We start from the raw sequence: 14,101 nt of genomic DNA on the forward strand, positions 1-14,101 counted from the left end.
ATCATTTAGGGCGTGGATGGCAATACATTGAATTTCCAAATGTGGTGTTTGGGGTGTAGTTAACTGTTTGGGTATGTGTAAAAAACTGTAAATGCCTTTGTTGTTGGTGTTGTTGCTGTGTAACTTTCAAACCTTTTAGCCATGGGGATTTTCTTTTTTGTGCATTAAGCTGTGATGTGTAACAGGCATCCTCCTTTTTCTGGACATATAGGTATATAGGCCTGCTTGAGTTTATTGTTTTCTGGCCTTTATCCATGTACCTGTGATATGTGCCCATGTGGCTGGGAGCTGTGGTGGTAGTGTGCTATTTTGTTTTTGACAAATTGGCCTGTGTCTTACCATTGTTCCTGTTGGCTTACTACTGTTCACATCCCCATTGCTATCTGCTGCAGGTCACTGATGCTGCATCCATCCGAAATGATGCACAAATTAAGGATAAACAATTTCCACTTCTACTAATACTTCTAGTAGTAATTAAAATTAAAGCTAGAAAAAAAACACATTTGACTGCTGTTATTATGCCTTCTTTGCTTGTAGGTGCACAAAAGACTGAAGAGGAGGTGTCTGTCATCATTCATCGCCTGTTCTACTGCCAGGCGGACGTCCTTCTGTACTACGTCACGTGTGGTGTGACTCACCTGACCAGACATCATTCTCAGCAACTTGTGCAACTGAGTGCTGCTGCTGACATCTGAAGAAGATGGGCCAAAAGAAAGCAGGTGCCAGGTCCTCCAAGACCAAGAAAGTTGCTGAGAAGAAGGAAGAACAGAAGAAGGAAGTGACACTTCTGGTGTTGACCCAAAAACCTTCTTTGGGAAAAAAAAGTACGCCTGCAGCAGCGGTGACCGGGGTCCAAGCTGGGGCCAGCACCTCCGCATCAGTGGGCCCAAGCCACCAACCCAGGCCCAAGCAGATGAGTGGGGAAGAGGTAGCCAGCCTAATGGTGGAAAGCAGTGATACTGAGCCTGACCTAAACTTAGCGCTATCTCAAAGTAGTACACAATCCATGCAAGATGGAACACAGCAGAAAAGTGGTGAACAACAACCACCGCCCGCAATAGTAGATGTTCAACCTGAGCCATCGCCTGCAATAGTAGTTGTTCAACAACCACCGCCCGCAATAGTAGATGCTCAACGAAAAGAACAACCACAACCACCGCCTGCAATAGTAGCTGTTCCACAACCACCGCCCTCAATAGTAGATGTTCCTCGAAAACAACAACCACAACCACCGCCTGCAATAGTTGTTGTTGTTCAACAACCACCACCCGCAATAGTAGTTGTTGTTCCTCCCGAAGTCGGGGCAGTTCAGGAAATTGAGCCTGATGCAGAGCAAGAAGAAGAGGAAGCACCTCATGCAGGAGATCTATTGTTTTCCAAATCCCCACAAAGGAAAAGGAGGGTTAGTCCATTGAGTTCTTCACCAAGCATCCCTTCTGATGATCTTGATCTCAGAGCCACAACAATCTGAGCATGAGAAGGAGAGACATCCCAAGAAGACCAGGCTAGGGAAAAGGAAGGTTCCAGGAAGCCTTACACTTATGGAGTGCGATGTTGAACAGCCGGATAATGATGGTGATGACGAGTCAGACCCAGTCATCACAAGCATTACTCCTGGGCCTGAGGACATGGAGACCAACATTTTAACTCTAGCGAGAATGGCTGCGACTAGTAGGGATGTAGCACGCATACCTCCAACACAGGCCACCCCAAAACTACCTCCAGCTTCCATTTTTACATTTGCACAGGGCCGGCAGCGTCCTACATCTAGCACAGGTTCCACCTCAGCAGAAGTAGGTAGTGGTACTACTGCGCAGCCACATAGTGAAATTGAACACACAACCTCCAGTTCATCCGGCATTGGAAGTGGCACCTCTAGCAGGAGACAAAAGTTAAGCTCCCCAGTGTGGGACTTCTTTACAGTTAGCGCAAATGAGGACAACATTGCTATATGCTCCATTTGTCATTCCTCTGTTAGTCTTGGTAAGCTTGGTACAAACTATGGTACCGGAGGCCAAATGACCCATTTGAAAAAACACCACGCAATCAAGTGGGAGGACCACCTACGTAGCATAAAAGCAGAAACCATTAATGTTGGTGAAGAAGTAGTAAAAGGTCCACACACGGTCAAACAGGAAGAAGAGGGAGACATTTTATCTGGTAGTTGTACACAAAGTACCCCTGTCCCCAGCACTGCAGTGGTAGAGCCCACATCCTCCGCATCAGCAACATCTCAGTGGCACCAGAGTAAGAGTAACCCGGAGACACCAAGGAGTACGGGTGCGAAGTCTGCGACGCGAAGTACTGCATCGGGCATAACTGAAAGAAATACCAAGCAGCGTACCATTGTTAGCATGTTTAGGCAGGAGGGAAAGTACGAGCGCAACCACTCAATAGCACGATTGTACAAAGCTAAGCTTGCTAAAATGTTAGCACTGGACCTTCTACCTTTTTCTTTTGTTGAAGGGGTGGGTTTCCTGGTACTTGTGACAACACTCTGCCCAAAATGGAATGTTCCCAGCCGCTACTATTTTGCCAGAGTTGCTGTTCCAGCACTACACCACGACGTGCTGGATTTGCTTGGAAAAGCCTTGCAGCAGAGTGCTGTGCATAGTATCCACCTGACAACAGACATGTGGACCAGTTGCCAAGCCACTGATTACATGTGCATCACTGCACACTGGCTCTCTTTTTCAGGTGTTAAAGCCAAGATATCTGCAGGCATTGACACTGCTGAGATTTTTAATGATACTCGCAGACATGCTACTGTGGCTATGTTTGCTATGGAGAAATCGCATACTGCTGCAAGCATTTTGGATGAGTTTAACAGCAAGGTCTTTGAATGGCTGCGACCAAGAGGCCTTAACATTGGTTTTGTTGCCACCGACAATGGCAGTAATGTAGTTAAGGCCATGCAAGATGGTCGCTATTTCAGGGTCCCATGTTTGGCAGACTGCATTAACATTGTAGTTCAAGACTTTCTGAAAAATAAAAGCAAAGTCAGCAACTTACTGACCATTTGCAGAGGAATCTGCACGCATTTCAACCATTCTTTTAAAGCCCGGAAGCAGCTACGGGTCATTCAACGAGAGTAAAAAATGACAGTCAAAGCACTCATCCAAGAGGTCCCAACACATTGGAACTCTACTTATTACATGCTTGATCGGCTGTTTAAGTAGTACATACCACTTAATGCTTATGTCATGACAATGACAAGAAGATCAGGGGATTCTACTGGTATTAAAGCCATGACCGTTGAGATGTGGCAATGGGACCTCATTAAATGCCTGACAGAGATGCTACTTTCTTTTGAGCGCTTCACAAGTGCAGTCAGCAGGGAGGGCTGTACTATGGGCCAAGCTATCCCATGGTTGTACATGCTAGAGCAAGAGCTGAAGGAGGTGTCTGAAACATACGAAGGTGTTGAAGGAAAACTTTAAGCATGTTATTTGGTGAAGGCCTTAGCCGGCCGCTTATCTGAGAATACAAGGATTCAAAATAAGATTGTGTCACATCAACATTACATTACTGCCACAATTTTGGATCCACGGTACAAATTATTTGTGAACATTAATGCAGTAATTCCTTTTTCAAAAGGGGATGTTGCCAAGTACAAAACTGTAATAGCAGAGGAAGCCACTGATTTAGAAAACTAACGGCTCTCAATTAGAAGCCTGCCTGTGCCAGCCCAGGACAGTGCAAGTACTACTGGGCATCCTACAGAGTCAAGTTCTTTTTCACAGCATGAGAGCAGTGTGTTTGCTTCCCATCAGTCACCAACACTACCAATACCACCAACAGCACCAACAGGATCTGATTCATCAGACACAACCAAAAAAATAGCTGCTTGGTTTCTACAGAAAGGGATGAGTAAGTCCGTTGCTGTCGCAAAGCCAAAAGAGGTCGAGTAAACCGGAGCACCACTGAACAATGAGCGGTTGATCCAGGCCTATCTGGATGACACAACAGAGGTGTTCATGGAGTAAACCCATTGGCGTATTGGTATAGGACAAGAAGCCAATGGCCACAACTCAGCAGGCTGGCAATAAAGTATCTGGCTTGCCCTGTTGCAAGTGTCTCTTGTGAGCGTGTTTTCAGTGCTGCTGGTGCTATTGTAACTGTGAAAAGGACCACTCTGTCGCCCAAAAGTGTGGAGAGGTTAACCATGATCAAAATGAATCAGCACTTCATACCACCAGACTACAAAATACGTGAATCACAGCTTGAAGAGGAGAGCGAGTCGGAAGACATAACTAGTGGGTTACATGACCTACTTCTGTCAGAAGAAACACCAGGGTTTGAGGATGAGCTCCTCTTCCCTGACAACTAGGCTTTTAAATTGTTACATTCTCCCTTCCTTTCTTTGTGTGTATCTGTCTTTCTGGTTCAAACTTCAAAACCAACACCATCCTTTCTCTTACTTTTTTAATTACCTATTGGAGTTGCACATCTGTGCATTTAACTGTGCACTCCACTCCTCACAGTCCTGCTCGATCTTCCTGACTCACCCTAAATACATTTCCATCTTGCCATACATTGGATGGAGATGGAGAATAGTACAATAATGTAGCCTCTAACAGTCCCTCCATAACAAGTGAAACCTACATGACTATAGCCATCTTCTGTTTTGTTTCCAATCTGAAACGCATCAATGTCTTAAGGCTACCACCTCTGTCTGCACTGGCATACACAACTCTCCAATGTCAGAACTTGAGCAGGGCTTCAAAATTAAAGTAAACTCGTCATCACTTTCAGAAGGCTCTGCTGCATCTGTTATCTGACAGCCACAAAGAAGAGAAAGACAGGTATATGAAATGAATGATGCCATACATTGCATTGGATGCTTGCTGACTCAGAGCAAATGAGCATGAAGTAGAACTATACGAGTAGTATAATATAATAACAAAGTACTTGTGTCTCAAGTGATGGTCAATGTTTCCAAATTGTTCAATAATACTTATCCAATTGTACTCCTACTACTGCAGGTGCAGTCTGGACCTAATCGTAGTCACTCACTACAGACTGAGTTGCTGTTGGTGGTCTGTTGGACAACACGTACACCTGCCACACCGGATGATGATGACCACCATACCATCTTTGCACGCTGTCAGTCAGTTTGATCTGTGATGATTGATGGAATACGTTCAGGAAGTGGAATACAAGGTAAACACAACCAATCAAAAAGAACCAGCAGATCTAGGCTACATGTGTGTGCAGTGGTGGAATAGAATAGTGGTATGATTGACTGACAATGGCGCATTGATTTAATCACTTGATTTGGAAAATGCTAGGTTGCAGTATATGCCTTTTGTCTGGAACTGTGAAAAATGTAGGTAAATGGAGTTTGGGCCACAGACTCACGGCCCGGTGTTGTGGTGTGGTCCTGTAACAGTTCTGTGCTGGCTCCTATCTTGTTGTTCTTTTCGATGACTGCTGTGCAACTAGAAGAGTAGAGTTAATCACTGTATCCAAGCCGCCTCAGTCTGAAAATCTTCTCGCTCACGAGTCTTGTCTTTTCTTTTTTGCAATACACCGTAATTTTTTTTTAATGTTTTCATTCAGTTAAATTATTTTGTAATACCCCATTTCTTTTTTCATCAACACTTACAGGCCGGCCTTTCACCAATCCTCCTCATCATCCAGCCAGAGGCGCCCAAGAATGATATTCAGTCACAGTGCCCATGGAAGGGAGGACAAAGATGAACGACCTGGATAATACATTAACTTTAGTATCATTTTCGTAATTTTTTTTTATTCCTTTTTCCTCTTCATTTATTTTACGCTTTATTTATTTATTTGTGGGTTTATAAAACGCTTGAATAAACTCCCGAAGGAGTATCTCCGCGCTCCAGAGACAACAGAAGCAAAAACCAGGGCAATAATAATACAGGACAAAGAGTCATGTGTGGCTAAATCATGACCTAGGTAGTTTAGGCCTGAAACATAAAAGTTTTCAGTTTTTTCCTAAAGGCAAAGTGATCGGAACACTGCCTGAGTTGGAAGGGAAGATTATTCCACAAAATAGGACCCACCACTGACAGAGCCTTGCCACCCTGTCTAGTCCTACTAATCTTGGGCACCCTTAGAAGCAACTGATCACTTGACCTGAGAGTGCGTGTGGGAACATAGGGAACACATTTTTTTGCCAAATAGGAAGGTCCTAGGTCATGTAGTCCTTTATGTACTATACAGCATTTCTTAAATTTCACTCTTTGGCGAACAGATAACCAGTGAAGTTTTTCCAGCAGAGGTTTAGATGGAGACCTGGGGGGAGCATTGAGGACCAACCTGGCTGTGGTGTTCTGTATCACCTGCAGTCGGTCCAACACCGCCTCATTAGCAGACACCAGGAGGCCATTACAGTAATCAAGCCAGCTGAGCTAGAGCCTGGACCAAAGTCTTTCTAATGGAGTCCGGAAGGAGTGGGAATACCTTACGGAGGAGTCCTATCACATGAAAACAGGACCCCACTGTGTTATTTCCATGTTGTTTCAAGGTCAGCTCCGGCTCCAGGCGAACCCCAAAGTTCTTGATTACTTGTCTTGGTTCGGGAACTGGCCCCAGGTCTAGTGGCCACCAATCAGGCGACCATAGTATCTTGGCCTCACCGAAAAGCATAACCTCAGTCTTACCAACGTTACACTGAAGAAAGTTGGAAGACATCCACTGGGATACTGCTTTCACCCCCTCGAAGAAAGACTGTTTAACCTCCGGGGTCAGAGATTTAAATGGAAAAAGCAGCTGGGTATCATCAGCATAAGACACTGGGCAAAAACCAAAGGCTCTCGTAATGTTTGCCAGGGGGGCCACATAGGTGTTAAAAAGAGTTGGGCTCAAACAGGAGCCCTGTGGCACCCCCTTGGTGATCTTAACCTCATCCAACTGGAATTCACCCATGGTGACACATTGAGTGCGGTCGGAGAGAAAGCTCTTTAGCCAAGCCAGTGCCTTGCCACCCAGTCCATTCTCAGTCAGCCGTTCGATCAAGATCTTATGAGAAATGGTATTGAACGCTGCCGATAAATCCAGTAGTACCAGGACAACTGAAATACCCTTGTCCTGGTACGCTTGTGTTTGGTAATTGATTGTTCACTTAAACTATTGCTTAATTTTCTTTGCTAGCTTTCAGCCCGCTACAGCAGGTATTACGGTTTCTCAGAGGGCATACAGCCTAGACAAAAGTCATATTCATATCATAGATTCACTGAAAAAACCATAGGTTTCAGGCCTTATATAGTTAGGAATTAGCATTTAAAAAAACCTTTAAAATTTACTCAAAAAACTATAAGTTTTAGGGGTGTTAGAGTTAGCTGGACATTTCACTCATACAAAACCATTGAAATTGCTCCTATATATTTAGTTGTACTAACTAATTTTCGCGCACCCGAAATCCACTGCTGATGATGTCACATATTACATCATTCATGACATGGTCAGTGACATCACTGATGACATCTCAAATGACATCACTGATAACCTCACTGATGACATCATCCAGTGAATGTGGTTTGCTTCGTTATTTAAATATGCATTATATATATAGCAATTTGCATTGAAGAATGAGTGGATATATAAAAATAAATATTTGGATGAAGGATTTAGTGGCAGTGTAATTGACTGTTTACTTGACCAATTTATAGTGTCTCACTAAATATAGTGGATAGTGACTAAACTGTTTGAATATCTGTATCACTTTGTAAGTTGTTGTGTAAACTGGTTCTCCAGTTGGTTACTAGCTATTTGAAAGTCTATATTAGTTATTGATTAGTTAACTGAGTATGTGTATGGTAGAGTGAATGTGTGTGTGGTTCGGTGGGGGGTGTGTGACTGCCCAAAGATGTGTGAATAGTTGATTCACTAGATATTTGAAGTTAAAACTACATGTTCTAACAGTTGTTTGGGTGAGTGAATATCTTTATGGGTGTGGTGATGAGCAAATATATTTCTCAATGGTACATGTCCAACAAACTAGAAAAATAAAAGGCAGTGTATGTGTCAGTTGTTGTATATAAATAAGTATACATAAGACTCAATGATTGTGTGAGCGATTGTATGGATAACTTTATACTTGTAATAATGATTTGATAATTCACTGAGTATGACTTACTATCTAAATTAATAGATGAAGTTGTGTTTGTATAAGTGTGTAGCTAAGTAAATATGTAAGTATGATCCATTGTTTGCATAAGTGAGTAGGATGACTTCATATGTGAATAGGATGTGTGCTGGTGTATAATGTCGATTTAGGTGTATAAGTATTTTTGATAGTGTTCTATTGTTCATTGACAGCATGTATGAGTGAATCTACAGGTAAGTGATTAGATGTGTGTATACATCTATGATTCACTGAGTGGGTTTTTAGATACTTGTATTGCTGTAACAATGGATTCAAATATGATACTCTGTATTTTACAATTACAATATATAACTATATAAGACCTGAAAGCCCACCAGGAATCTCCAGTATGCGTCAGGGGACTGCATTGCAGAGAGGTGTAATAAAGCCACGCCCCTTTTTACACCTCTCTGCAACGCAGCCCCTGTGCATGTTTGAAGAGGGGGAACTAATTCCCCTTGCATACTGGGGGTCCCTGGGGGCCAACTAGCCCACCAGGAGCCTCCAGTATGCGCCAGGGGGCTGCTTTGCAGAGAGGTGTAATGAGGTCACACCCTTTTTTACACCTCTCTGCAACGCAGCCCCCGTGCATGTTTGAAGAGGGGGAACTAATTCCCCTTGCATACTGGGGTCCCTGGGGGCCAACTAGCCCACCTGGAACCTCCAGTATGCGCCAGGAGGCTGCATTGCACAGAGGTGTAATGAGGCTATGCCCTTTTTTACACCTCTCTGCAACGCAGGCCACTGGAGCGTTTGCAGAGGGGGACTAATTCCCCTTACATACTGGGGGTCCCTGGGTCATATCTGCCCAAACGCCGATATTCTGAACGGTTGAAAATGACTTTTCTTGAGAAACATTTGGATTTGGATTATCATGTCCTATAATTTGGAATTTTTGCAAGATGGACTTTGAGGATGCTATAAATTACTCAAGTCTGCCCGATTTGTGTGGGTAAAATTGATACCTAGTCACTTTGAATAAGAATGTACTTACGTCTCGTCTAACATTTGGAAGAAATATCTAGTTATATGACAACGGGACACCGACATAACTTGAAGGAAATAAGAACGCCCTGAAGAAGTTCTGTTGTACAGAACGAAACCCGTTTGCTGACTGTGGTACATAAACTTAACCCCTTCAGTGCGGATGACAAAGCCAGCTCGTCATGGGCGCTACCTGCGCTACACGCATGACGAACTGGCTTTGTCACGTAACCCGCAATTTTTAAAAAATCAGCGCGCAGCGGGATAACCCGCTAGCACGCATGCGGTTAAGGAAAGTAAAAGCATTTGAATATACACCAAGATTCAGCGCTTCAATAAGGACTCTAAGTGATATGATTTGATTGGACTTATTGTGCAAGTGGTGCTGTGCCAAACTTTGGAATATTCTCCACTACTCTCTACTACTTACTCTCTACTACTCCACTACTCTCTAATACTCACTCTCTACTACTCATTCTCTACTACTCTACTACTCTCTACTACTCTCTCTCTACTACTCACTCCCTACTACTCACTATCTACTACTCTCTACTACTCACTCTCTACTACTCTCTACTCTCTACTACTCACTCTCTACTACTCTCTCTCTACTACTCACTCTTTACTACTCACTCTACTACTCTCTACTACTCAATCTCTACTGCTCACTCTCTACTACTCTCTACTACTCACTCTTTACTACTCTCTCTCTACTACTCACTCTCTACTACTCACTCTACTACTCATTCTCTACTACTCTCTACTACTCACTCTCTACTACTCTCTCTCTACTACTCTCTACTACTCACTCTCTATTACTCTCTACTATTCTCTCTCTCTGCTACTCACTCTCTACTACTCTCGACTACTCACTCTCTACTACTCTCTACTACTCTCTCTTTACTACTCTCTACTACTCACTCTCTACTGCTCTCTACTACTCACTCTACTACTTACTCTACTCTCTACTACTCACTCTCTACTACTCACTCTACTATTCACTCTACTACTCTCTACTACTCACTCTCTGCTACTCTCTCTACTGCTCTTACTACTCTCTACTACTCACTCTCAACTCTCTATTACTCACTCTCTACTCTCTACCTCCCTACCTCTCTCTACTTCTCGCTCTACTAGTCTCTACCTCTCTACATCTACCTCTCTACCTCTACCTCTCTACCTCTCTACCTCTACCTCTCTACCTCTCTCTAAACACACACATATACACATATATATGTATGCATATATATGCATATGCATTTATGTATATGTATGTGTATATATATATATATATATATTCACTGAAAAAACCATAGGTTATAGACCATATATAGTTAGGAATTAGCATTTATAAAACCTTATTTTACTCACACAAAACCATTGAAATTCGCATATATAGTTAGTTGCACTAACTATATATTTCGCACATCCGCAATCCACTGCTGATGATGTCACATATTACATCATTCATGACATGGTCAGTGACATCACTGATGACATCACTGATGACATCTCAAATGACATCACTGATGACATCACTGATAACAACATCCAGTGATTTTATGTTTCTGTGAGGAAGAAGACGTAGAGCCGAGGCAGTTCTTACGTGAAGAGCCCCGGAAATCCCACCACAAAGACAGTTTTATTTGGCAATTTTTTTCATACCCTCATTTGTAAATTTGTTTTATCTAGAGGTACAGACAAAAAGTATAGTTATGGTAACTATACTATGCACCGCCATATGCAGAGGTGGCATCCACTCAATTACAGCGTTGCTGAGATGCGTCACCTCCAAGATAACCCACCAACTCCTGTGGCCAGTACATCGTCACAGGTAACTCTATTGGGATCAGAGGCGAGGGAGACGGTCCCAAGTATCCAACAGAATTTTGTGCACATGAAGCTAGTGTGCATTTATTGTGGTCAACTAATTTCATATGGGAATATGAGTATCATTTTGATTAATAGAGCATTTGAAAACCACAAGTGCTAAAAACGCCCCAAGAAGTAAAACATTTTTTTGCTCCTGTTGAGCCCTTTCTAATGCCTGTTTTTCGTTGTTCCCCCCAAAAAACCCCAAAAAAACATAAAATTGTTCAAAAAATACAAAAAAATAAAAATGTTCAGAAAAATTAAAAAAAATATAAAACAACAAAAACATTAAAAAAAGTTCTTTTCAGAACTACCTCCCATTTTAAAAAACTTACTAAAATTTTTAGCACTCTTGACTTCATTTTTCTCATGGGTGCGCTTCCCGGTACGCGCACCGGTGAGCGCCCCGTTAGCGCAATAAAAAAAAAAACAAGAGAAGGAGAGCATAAGAGAAAGAGAAAGAGAGAGTAATGTTAAGAGACAGACAGCAAGAGAGAGGAACACAGAGGTACTGTGTAATACATAGTAAAACAGTGTAAAAGATATAAGAAAGTGTTAGGGGTGCTACCGGTCGTCTTGACTGAATTCAGTTTTCAGCAGATTAGAGTTAGTATTTTTAGTTGGGTAGGTTTAGTTTAGGAGCTCGTGAGAAATGTAAGAACCTTTGTTTTGGGTTAATGATAATTGTTTTTGACAATGCTTGTTTTTTCCGTGGTTTTACATGTAGGGGTTAACAAGAGTGTGCGCTCCTTAGTGGGACAGGAATTCTAGATTGTGCGCTCCCTTTGGAGACAGGCTCGCGCTAGTCCTCGTGCCCTGTGTCATTTATTGTTTGGGCTCGCGCTAGTTCACGTGGCAGAAGCTATAAATAGAAGCTTCTGCCAACGGTATTCTGCTTTGTCTCTCGTTGTGTCTAATGAGAGCTTCTGACTCCGTCGGGTTTGTCATGGCCTTCCGAGTTTCTTGTTCATCTCTGTAATCAGAGAGCTCCCTCGAGTATTCCTAACCCCTCTGCTCTTTGCCGCGTCCTGAGAGGCGGTTTTTCCCTTTCCTTGAAGCGAAGCCTTTCAGGCGCCGGGGAGCTGATTCCTTCGTTTCCCCTCTGAGTCAGCTGGGCGGTTGAATTCCTTCCGCGCTAGCAGCAACCCGTGAGTCAGTTTCCCTCTCTTTGACGTGAAGCCTTTCAGACGTCGAAGAGCCGTCCCCTTCACCTCTTTGCATGGCAGCCTGGAGGTTCGTTTACAAGAAGAAATCTTGCAGCTGCCAGTTCGAGGCTCCAGTCCGCCGCGGCTGAACATACGGGGACAGTAAGATTTTCTTGACAAACATTGGAACTGTAAATTCAGCGCTCCTGTCAAAAACCTTTTTAAGTAGAGAGCGCTTTAGAGAAACAGTCGTGGGACAATTAAACAAGCCTTTATAAAGGCAAATGACTGGAAAGTGAAACTTACATTTATTCACATTAAAGAACCTACACAGTCATCTGCTGAGGGTTCAAAGTCAGCCTTAGACTTAAGAAAACAAGCCTTGGTAAAGGCAAAAGCTTTAAGTGGTTTATATATATATATATATATATATTGTAGATGTCTGTGTGATTTGAAAATTGTCTTGAGTGAGGAAAAATTAGGTTTATGTTAAAAAGAAGCCAGTTGAAGCAGTAGCATTTACCCAACAGCAGTGTTGTTTAGTGGTAGGCTGTTATCTTTTGTCTTCCTACTGCAGAGTTACTTGAACAGAAGAAATACCAAGTCTCAGGTACGCTTGCATGAAGAATTCAAGTTGTTGTTAAATAATCTTACTAACTGAATTAACCCGTCAACTCAGTTAATTGATCAAGTGTTACTGACCTTGGAACATTTATTTAAAGGTGTCAAGAGACTGAGGTTGAGTCAAACTGCTTCAGTAAAGTGTAAACAAGGGCCAATTACACTGATGGTTAGTAAGTAGAGATGTTTAATAAAATTCAGTGACATGAAGCAAGCAGTAGGGTAATTGTATTTTATATTGTTAATTTGGCACTACAGAATTGCTTGTGACCAGTGTTGTGCATTGAATAAGAAATGACCTTCGGCCTGGAACACTTTCAAGAGAGAAACAACAACAGAAGATCTTGTTTGTTTATTTGTTGTTAGTCTCTCGGTCCACTTCCCCTTTCCCCTAGAGAGAAGTTAGCTCAGTCAGTGTTGAATTCCTGATTGTGTTGATTGATCTTTGAGGGAGTTGGGAGTTTGCAGCTCAAGAGGAAAAAAGTCGGAAGACTCTCTGAGGATCCCTCAACAGTAGACAAAGCCTTAAAAAAAAAAAAAAATTAATCCTCTTGAGTTAGTAAACTCGCCCTCATGGATGTTAATCAATTGACCCAGTTGGTACAGAAATTGAATGTTGAGATGGAGAATTTACGATTGGAGAATCAATCACTCCGTCAAGAGTTAGACGAGACTAGGGCGGGGTTTTCAGTTTGGAGGGACCCTACAAAGGAAAGGAAACCTGTTTTAGCACCAACTAGATTTGGTGCTGAAGCTCATTTACCGCATTCTTCTGGAGAGCAGATGGCAGCTCAACCAGTTCAAGTCACGGTAGTAACTCCGACCCCTGTCCCTTTGGCAAATCCAGAAAGATTTACTGGTGAAAGTGGTAGATATGCCACTTTTTTCAGTCAATGTCAGTTACATTTTTTGTGTAAACCTCAAATTTTTTCTTCTGACACTGCTAAGGTAGCTTTTATAATTTCTTATCTTGGAGAGGTGGTTGCAGTTTTTTAGTGAATTTGATTTCTTAATTACCTATCGGCCCGGTAATAAGCAATTATTATCTGATACCCTTTCTCGATTGGTTTGTGAAAAAGATTTAATTTTGGTTAAAGAGCCACCTAGTATTTTGCCTAAGGAGAAAATAGCTGCAGAGATTCATTCGGAAATTTTCTTGGATACAGTTAAGAATGAGTTAAAAAGATTTGATGTTCAGGAGTGGTTAGCCAGGAAAGGGAATTCAGTCTGTGAGGGTCTATTTTATCACAATGATAAGTTGTTTGTTCCTACCAAGAGCTTGCAAGATAAGGTAATGCAATGGAATCATGATCTGGCAATTGCTGCTCATCCTGGCATTAATAAAACTTTGGAGTTATGTCAA

General features: G+C 42.4%; 1 long non-coding RNA gene across 2 annotated transcripts in view; it reads left to right on the forward strand.

Moving 5' to 3' along the window:
- The window catches only part of LOC144785674 (uncharacterized), a 157,506-nt gene that overhangs the window by 119,687 nt on the left and 23,718 nt on the right, over positions 1-14,101 (forward strand). The window contains exons 7-8 of one of the 2 annotated variants that reach the window (XR_013602016.1): positions 4,986-5,163; positions 5,611-5,708. The exons of the other annotated variant lie outside the window; for it this stretch is intronic. This is a non-coding gene — a long non-coding RNA (uncharacterized LOC144785674). Of the gene's footprint in view, positions 1-4,985; positions 5,164-5,610; positions 5,709-14,101 lie in introns of those variants that run through there. 2 annotated transcript variants of the gene reach the window in all.

This window comes from Lissotriton helveticus, chromosome 10, assembly GCF_964261635.1.
Source record: "Lissotriton helveticus chromosome 10, aLisHel1.1, whole genome shotgun sequence".
In the NCBI taxonomy this organism is placed as follows: Eukaryota; Metazoa; Chordata; class Amphibia; order Caudata; family Salamandridae; genus Lissotriton; species Lissotriton helveticus.